Genomic DNA, 8,821 nt, shown 5'->3' on the forward strand with positions numbered 1-8,821 from the left:
GACTGTCATCATTACAGCATATAATTATTATACTGGAATGCTGCTGTACTTCATTGGGATTTGCTTACAGCATATATTTAAAAAAAATCTTGAGCATTCTACTTAATTTCTTTTCCATTATTTGTATGTTGCAGAGGTGCTACCAACACCAACACCACAAGAGCTTACTGTGGCACGTGCACCTAGCATGGTGGGTGTGGGGGCAGGTATCAAACATGCACGTGAGCAATGCACACTGCCATGTAAAGCACAGCTCGTTTCCGTGCGAGGGGTGGTGGAAGCAACTGCAGCTATTGCTGTGCAGGCCCCCCGCACCATTGCACACCCTCTGGTATCCGTGGGTGGTTCAGACAGAACAACGATCTCCCACCCCACAGGCTGGCGATGGTGAAGGTTCCAATATGCAGCAGCGTCAACAAGCGCCCTCTCCACAGTCTGGTTGCTCCAACAGGAGCTCACCGCCACCACCTCCTCCTACTCCAGCTCCGGCTGTTAGCCCTCACTGGCAGCGAAAGGTATGTTTGTCTCAGTGCATATCGCTCCCCCCTGAAGGCGCTTCCTCCCCAACACTATCATCCACCAGGTGGATGCAGTTGTCTCCTAGTTGTAGTGTTAATGATAATGAACCTGTGGCTAACAGTACTGCACTCTGCTGTTCTGATAATAAAGGGCATCAGATTAGCAGCGTCATGACCCCTCTAAAATACTTGACTGTTGCTAGGGCCTTTGAGGGGCATATATCGTTCACTAGAACTGAGAATCTGGCTGGGGTGCGGGGGTATCGATATGCAGTCAGGTTTCTAGAAGCATGTCTGCCAATGCTGGAGGCAGAGATCCTCAAAGCTGTAGATGATCCGAAATATAATGCCATTAAATGTAACGTGTAGATCCCTCAGAGCAGTTGGTTGGTTACATCGTCCATAAACAGCCCTTTTCAATCTATTCCAGGCACGTTCGATACGGTTCATGTCTGGAGAACATGCTGGCCACTCTAGTCGAGCCATGTCGTTATCCTGCGAATTGTCATCCATGAAGACTAATGCCTCGCCATTATGCTGCCGGTATGGTTGCACTATCGGTCGAAGGATGGCATTCACGTGATCGTACAGCTGTTATGACGCCTTCCATGACCACCAGTGGCGTACGTCGGCCCCACATAATGCCACCCCAAAACGGCAGGGAACCTCCACCTTGCTGCACTCGCTGGACAGTGTGTCTAAGCCATTCAGCCTGACTAGATTGCCTCCAAACATGTCTCCGACGATTGTCTGGCTGAAGGCATATGCGACACTCATCTGTGAAGAGAACATGATGCCAAACCTGAGTGGTCCATTTGGCATGTTGGGCCCATCTGTACCGCGCTACATGGTGTCGTGGCTGCAAAGATGGACACCAGCATGGACGTCGGGACTGAAGTTGCGCATCATGCAGTCTATTGCGCACAGTTTGAGCCATAACACGACGTCCTGTAGCTGTACGAAAAGCATTATTCAACATGGCGGCGTTGCTGTTAGGGTTCCTCCGAGATGTAATCCATAGGTAACGGTCATCCCTTGGGCGGCCTGAGCGAGGCATGTCATCGACAGTTCATGTCTCTCTGTATCTCCTCCATGTCCGAACAAAAGCGCTTTGGTTCATTCTGAGACGCCGACAACTCCCCTTGTTGAAAGACCTTCCTGGCACAAAGTAACAATGTTGACGCGATCGTACCGCGGTATTGACCATCTAGGCATTGTTGAACTACAGACAACACGAGCCGTGTACCTTCTTCCTGGTGGAATGACTGGAACTGATCGGCTCTCGGACCCGCTCTGTCTAATAGGCGCTGCTCATGCATGATTGTTTACATCTGTAGGTGGTTGTTTACATCTGTGGGCGGTTTTAGTGACATCTCTGAACAGTCAAAGGGACTGTGTCTGTGATACAATATCCACAGTCAACGTCTATCTTCGGTTCTGGGAACTGGGGTGATGCAAAACTTTTTTTGAGTCGTATATTACTGTGAATGTTTTATTTAAATACATATAAGAGTAATAAACGGAATTAACATTTTAGAGCTTTATTCGTCATGTCTACATATTTATTTCTCATCATAATCCTTACTACCGCAGTATGTTCCATTCCTCGCACATCTTCTTTACCATACCAAACCCTGTTCCCTTGGTGGACTGAGGCATGCAGCAACGCAATTTGCGAGTGGAGACGTGCTCTTCGCGCTTTTAACCGTCATCCTACGACAGGAAACTGCATTCATTATGAACAGTTGTGTGGACAGTGTCGTCGCATTCTTCACGATAGCAAAACAGCTATCTGGATTTCATTCACTGGTTCTATTAGCAGTTCCACTCCCTCTTCTGTCATGTTGGCCAACCTCCATTGGCTCTCTGGGACCAAAATCCATTCCCCAATTTCCGGCCTGACAGTAGCAGACAATGTCATAGAGGACACTATTGCTATCTCAAAAGACCTTGAGCCTCCATTTTGCTGATATTTTGAGCTCCTCACACTATCACCCTGCCTTCCTCCTTCTGATTCTCTTTTCAGAATTGTGAGTGCTACAATGCTGCCTTTACTATGAGGGAGATAGATCACACTCCCATTTCATCCCAATCCTCTGCCCCACGGCCAGACGATGTTCACGTTCAGATGTTGCAGCACATTTATCTGGCGGGCATGTACTTGTTGCTTCATATGTACAACTGCATCTGGCCTGAGGGCACGTTTCCCAGACGCTGGCGTGAAGCAGCTGTCATATCCATACCTAAGCTCGGTAAGGACAAACATCTTCCTTCTACCTACCGCACCATTTCTCTCACCAGCTGTGTTTGCAAGGTGATTGAACGTATGATTCATGCCCAGCTGATTGGTCGCTCAAGTCTCACTATTTATTATCCACTGCACAGTTTGGATTTCGAGCGCGACGTTCTGCGGTTGGTCATCTCGTCATTTTATCCACCCATGTCATGAATGGTTTTCTGCGGAAATCCAATATGTGTCTGTGTTCTTCGATTTGGAGAAAGCCAATGACACCAGCTGGAGGACTGGTATCCTCTGTAATCTCTACCCATGAAGTTTCTGTGGCCGCCTGCCCCATTCCCTTCAGGAATTTTTAAAAGATCGAGTTTTCAAGACCCATGTGGGTTCTGCCTTGTCGCCCACCTTTATCAAGGAAAAACGTGTGCCTCAGGGTTCTGTCCTGAACGTCGTCCTCTGTGTTATTGCCATTAACCCTATCATGGCCTGTCTCCCGTAGGGGCCTCGCTGGCTCCCTTTTCGTTGACGATTTTGCGGTCTATTGCAGTTCACCAAGAACTTGTCTCATTGATTGGCGTCTTCAGCGATGTCTCGATTGCCTTTGTTCATGGAGCATCGACAATGGCTTTCGATTTACACTGACAAAAACGTTTTTATGACTTTTTGGCGGCGCAGTTGGTTTCTTCCACCGTCTTTACATCTTGAGCCTGTTGCTCTTCTGTTTGTTGAAATTACGAAATTCCTCGGGCTCATGCTCGATAGGAAACTTCGTTGGTCCTCCCACGTGTCTTACATGTGAGCCTACCGTAAACAGTGCCTCAATGTCCTACGTGTCCTCAGAGGTACTTCTTGCAGAGAAAACTGCACCACCCTCCTCCGTTTGCACCAGTCTCTTGTCCATTCGAAACTAGACTATGGATGTTTCGTTTACTCATCTGCACGTCCGTCCCTCTTACGCCGTCTTAATACTATCCGCCATCGTGGCATCCGTTTAGCTACTGACGCCTTTTACACTAGCCTGGTTGAATATCTGTATACAGAAGCTGCTGAACTACCATTGTCCTACCGCTTTTCATTTCTCCTCAACAGATATGCATGCGTTTGTCTGCCATGCATAGCCACCTATGCCTCCTTCTTCGATGACTCCTTTCATGCCGGCTGGAGTGTCCGCGGGGTTCTAGGCGCTACAGTCTAGAACCACGCGACCGCTACTGTCGGAGGTTCGAATCCTGCCTCGGGCATGGATGTGTGGGATGTTCTTAGGTTCGTTAGGTTTAAGTAGTTCTGAGTTCTAAGGGACTGATGACCTCAGGTGTTAAGTCCCATAGTGCTCAGAGCCATTTGAACTTCTTTCATCACCAGTGTGGGGCGCATCCCTCTTTTCTGTTACATTCTGGAGTTCACTTTTGGCTCTTGTTCTGGTAGCTCAGTTTCGCGCTACCTGCAACTTTTCCGATGGGTGTGAACCCTTCATCACTTTGGTTTCATGTTCGCCTTGGCCTTCATTTTCTTTCTAAGGACACTACTCCAGCCTCGCTCTGTCGCCTTCAGTTTCACGACAGTACCATAGTGTACTCTGATGGCTCTCGGACTGACTGTGGTGTTGGGCGTGCCTTCGTCATTGGTATCTACTTTTTTCGGTATTGGGTTCCAGAACACTGTCCAGTATTTACAGCAGAGCTTTTCGCCCGGTATCAAGCCACGCAGTACATCCGGCAACACAGCCTTTTCAATTGCATCATCTGCTCCGACTTTCTCAGTGCCCTTCAAAGCCTCTGTGTACTGTTCACGGTCCATCCCTTAGTGCAAAGGGTCCAGGAAAGCTGTCACTTGCTCACTCTTGATGGAGCCACTGTAATGTTTATGTGGGTTCCTGATCACGTCGGTCTGACAGGAAATGAGGCTGCTGCCAAGGCTGCAGTTCTCGTATCTCAGTCTGTTAGTTCTTACATTCCCTCCGATGATCTCTGTGTTGCCGTCTGTCACCAGGTGGTGTCACTTTGGCATCACCACTGGTCCTTCCTTCACGGGAAGAAGCTGCGGGTTATTAAACCTCTCACAGTGGTTTGGACGACCTCCTCTCGACCCATTTGCCACTAGGAGATGATTTGAGGTAGGTTGCGCATCGGGGACTGTCTTTTTAGCCATCGCCATTTGTTAGGCGGTGCTCCCTCACTACATTGTTCTCTCTACGCTCAACCTTTGACGGTTAGCCATTTTCCGACGGAATGCCCGTTTTTTAACCACGTACTTTCTTATTTGTGTTTGCCGACTGAGTTATCGGCCGCTTTAACGAAAGACGTTGCGGGGTGTCGACCACGTTTTATTTTGTATCCGGCGCAGTAGTATGGCAAATGAATCTAACCTTTAGTTGAGAATCTCCGTTTCTCTATGGAGTATTTTACAGCTCTTTCTCCACGTTTCTGTTTTTAGCTGTCTTCTCCTCCGTCGTTTGGGATTAACGTATAGTCGATTTTAACTCCTCTCTTTGCCTCCGTGTTCTATAGTTCTGACATGGGCGCGTATGACACTAGTTGCTTTTGCGCCTTAGAACAAGACAAAAAACACCTGTCGTTGTTAGTAAGGCCCGTACAAAAAAGTCTTTTGTGAAACACAGCATTTCGTGTAACGCAACTAATGACGAAACGTGCAAAACCATTTGACGATGGCGCAGTTGTTAAAGTGTGCTTTCTTTCAGCTAGTGAGTCCTTGTTTTCCACATTTAAAATCAAGTCACAAATAATATCAGCCATCAGAGATACAACTCTGTCAAGACCTGCTATAACAAGAAAAGTCAGTTAATGACGGAAAATGTAAAAGGGCGACTGATAACAAAATTGCAGTCCAGCTTGTATTTCTCACAGCTATTAGACCAATCAATATATGGAGTCAATTCTCCTCAAGGTATGATTTTTGCAAGATTGGTATTTTCGGATTTCAGCGTGGAAGACGACTTGGTTATAATTATTGCCTTGAAAGACACTACACGAGGAGAAGAAATTTACAATACATTCAGAACATCCATTTCTGAACATGAATTGCCAATTCAGAGACTTGTATCCATTATTACTGATGGAGCGCCTTGCATTGTAGGCAGACGCACTGGATTTGCTACCTTTTGTGCGAGCGACGAATCTTTCCCGCCCTTTTTTTAAACTTCATTGTATCTTGCATCAGCAAATGCTTTGTGGACGTATTTCGACACATTATGAGTCTTCCCACAAAAACTGGGAATTCAGTTCGCTGATAGTCAGTACAGAGCAGAAAGTTTGGAGTACTATTAGAAGAATTGGGTAGCCAGTAAAGAGACCTGCAATTGCATACGGACATTCGATCGCTGAGTTCAGGTATGGTTCTGAATGATTTAGAGAACTTCTGCCAGTGATGAAATCCTTTGTGTGTGAAAAGAGCGCGAGATTACTCACAACTGTAAGGTTTGGGCTGGTTGGTGTATCTGACATTTGTATCTGATATGATGGTTAAACTAGGTGAGTTAAAGAACTTCAAGGGAAAAAGCAAACAGTCATATCGCTAATGACTTCTATAAAGTGCTTCGCGAAAAAAATTGGCCATTGGATAGCACGGTTACAGAAATGAAATGTGAAATACTTTCCTCAACTACAGTTAGAACTGTCAGATTAACAAACATCACTGGATCAAGATGATGTAAAGAAGTATACGGCAACCGTGACACCACAGAAGACAGAGTCTGGTCCTCCACAGTAGCTGCTCGGTCAAACGGCCGGACCGGGTGGCTTTCTTCGCTTGCGGACTGGGTATTGTGTCTGCTGTATCGCCGCAATTGACATTACTGTTGCGATAGCTAAATGGGCTGAAAAGTCAATAAACTGAAAAGGAAGACAAGAGTTTGTAAACTGATTTACAGATTTCAAGGCAATGGAACCTGTTCTAGCTGCCATAGACAACCTTTCCAAAAAGTAAACGTGGAAAACGTTACAAATAAAGTCAGCACTCGTTCTCTTGTAGTGAGACTGAATTCGATTTCAGAATGAAATTTCCCTGAAGTAAGAATACAACGAAGATAAATTTTGGTTATTAGTTAGTATAAAAACCTACATTAACATAACATTGTAAAAGTAGCATCGACTATTTTATCGTTTATTGGTTCACCCTATCAGCGTGAAGCAGTGTTTTCGACGATGAACGTAGTGGTATCTAAGTGTAGACATGAACTGACTGATCCTCATTTTTCAGACTCTGTAAGGTTGGATCTGACAAATTATTCACCAGATTATAATAAACTTGTGAATGATATGCAAATTAAGTTTCTAACGAAATTTTTTCGACATTTACAATGTGTATATTTTAATTTTTTCCATATGTGTAATATCTAGGAAAACTGAGTAGTAAATCATCGACTTTTGATGGAGAGAAAATTACCACTTATGTATTTTGTGTAATTAATACAGTTAGTTTTGGCTGAGGTATTGTGTTTTGTTTAAACCTTTATAAATTTTTCCGTCCGTAGATTTCTAAATGGACTAAACTGCATGTAGCCGATCTAACGCCTGAAAAGTTTCAGCAACCCTGTTCTATACTCTGTTCATCGTAAGAATAAACCTGATGTAAACATTACGCCATGTATTCTTACGCGTTTACTTGAATCTCATTGGATTATGTTTCACGTGGAGCGGAACCCAATCTTTGTGCAGTAATTCATAAGGATATGTTTTGTGCCGTGTTGCACGCACATAGATGAGCGATGATGCGGGATAACAGCTTTACCGGTGCATTAAACTTGGACAGCACTAGCCAGCCAGCTGGTCCCACTAACCTTAATTATATGAGCAGTTGCAGTTCAGAAGTATAGCTTCGAATGTCATTTAATTTTAACCTTCATGCGCTCGCGCTGGAAATAGTCACGTGAGTGCTGGCGCGGACGGTCGGTCACAAACATTTCTGTCAGATGAAAAATGCTGATCAGTCTGTATCCATTTCATTTTCGTTTTGAGGCTGACAACAATTACTGCACGTAACTGTCGTGGGTGAATGTCTTAGACAGACGTTTCTTCCACATTCACCGCATTCTCGCTTTGTTTTTATATTCTTTTTTGAGCCACACAAATAACATATTCCTCTCCTTGTAGGGTTTGATACAGCTGGATAAACTACGTCACTCTCTCGGTAATTTTCCAAAAATACTAACAAATCTTTTGGTAAATGCTTCAATGTAGCTCTTTCTTTCAGGTTTTCGCTCATCAGTTCCAAAGATAACGCATGTAAGAATTGTCTTCTCGTTTTTTTCTTTCATATTACCTGTGTTGAATTGAAAAATGCGTAACGAATTTATTCCTGCCAAGTCAAGTAAGCGGAAAAATATACATGCAGGCCACCTTTGTGTTCTTCTTGATGTTGAAATCCTGGAGCACATGAGGTCTACAGTGTCAACTCCACCTTTGAATGAATTTTAGTCTGTGATTAGTACAGGTTTTTCTTTCCTTTTTTTGTAATCATAGAAACCAAAGTTTTGTCATCTTGACAACTGAACATGTAGTCTCCTGCCACTGCATTTCCATTTACTGTCACAAATTTTGGGGGAATTTCTTTTTTATTTTTTCTCATTGTACCTAAAAAAGTGAGGCCTTAGCTAAGGAGGTATTCAGCCAACGGGTAACTTGAAAAATAATTATCAGTTGTTACATTTCTATTTGTTCCTTCTATGCATTCAACCAATCTAGCGACCAAGTCGTATGGTTTGTTGGAGAGTACGTTAGGGCCTGGCACTTGTTTTCCGCAGTACACTTCTAAATTATATGTATAAAAAGTGCATGCATCACACAATGCATACATTTTTAACCCGTATTTGGCTGGTTTTTGAGACATGTACTGGATGAATGGACATCGTCTTCTAAACGCAACCAACATCTCATCAACAGTGACAAATTCCTCTAAACTGAATGAGTTTTGGCTGTTAGCAATGAAAGAAGACAAAATTTCTCGTATAGGAGCAAGTTTGTACGTTGCTTGACGTTCCAATCTCGTGTTTAGGTCATCAAATCTTATAGCTCGTAGAAAAAATCTAAATCTATTTAAGATGAAATTGGCT

The sequence above is a fragment of the Schistocerca americana genome, chromosome 1 (assembly GCF_021461395.2).
Source record: "Schistocerca americana isolate TAMUIC-IGC-003095 chromosome 1, iqSchAmer2.1, whole genome shotgun sequence".
Taxonomy (NCBI): Eukaryota; Metazoa; Arthropoda; class Insecta; order Orthoptera; family Acrididae; genus Schistocerca; species Schistocerca americana.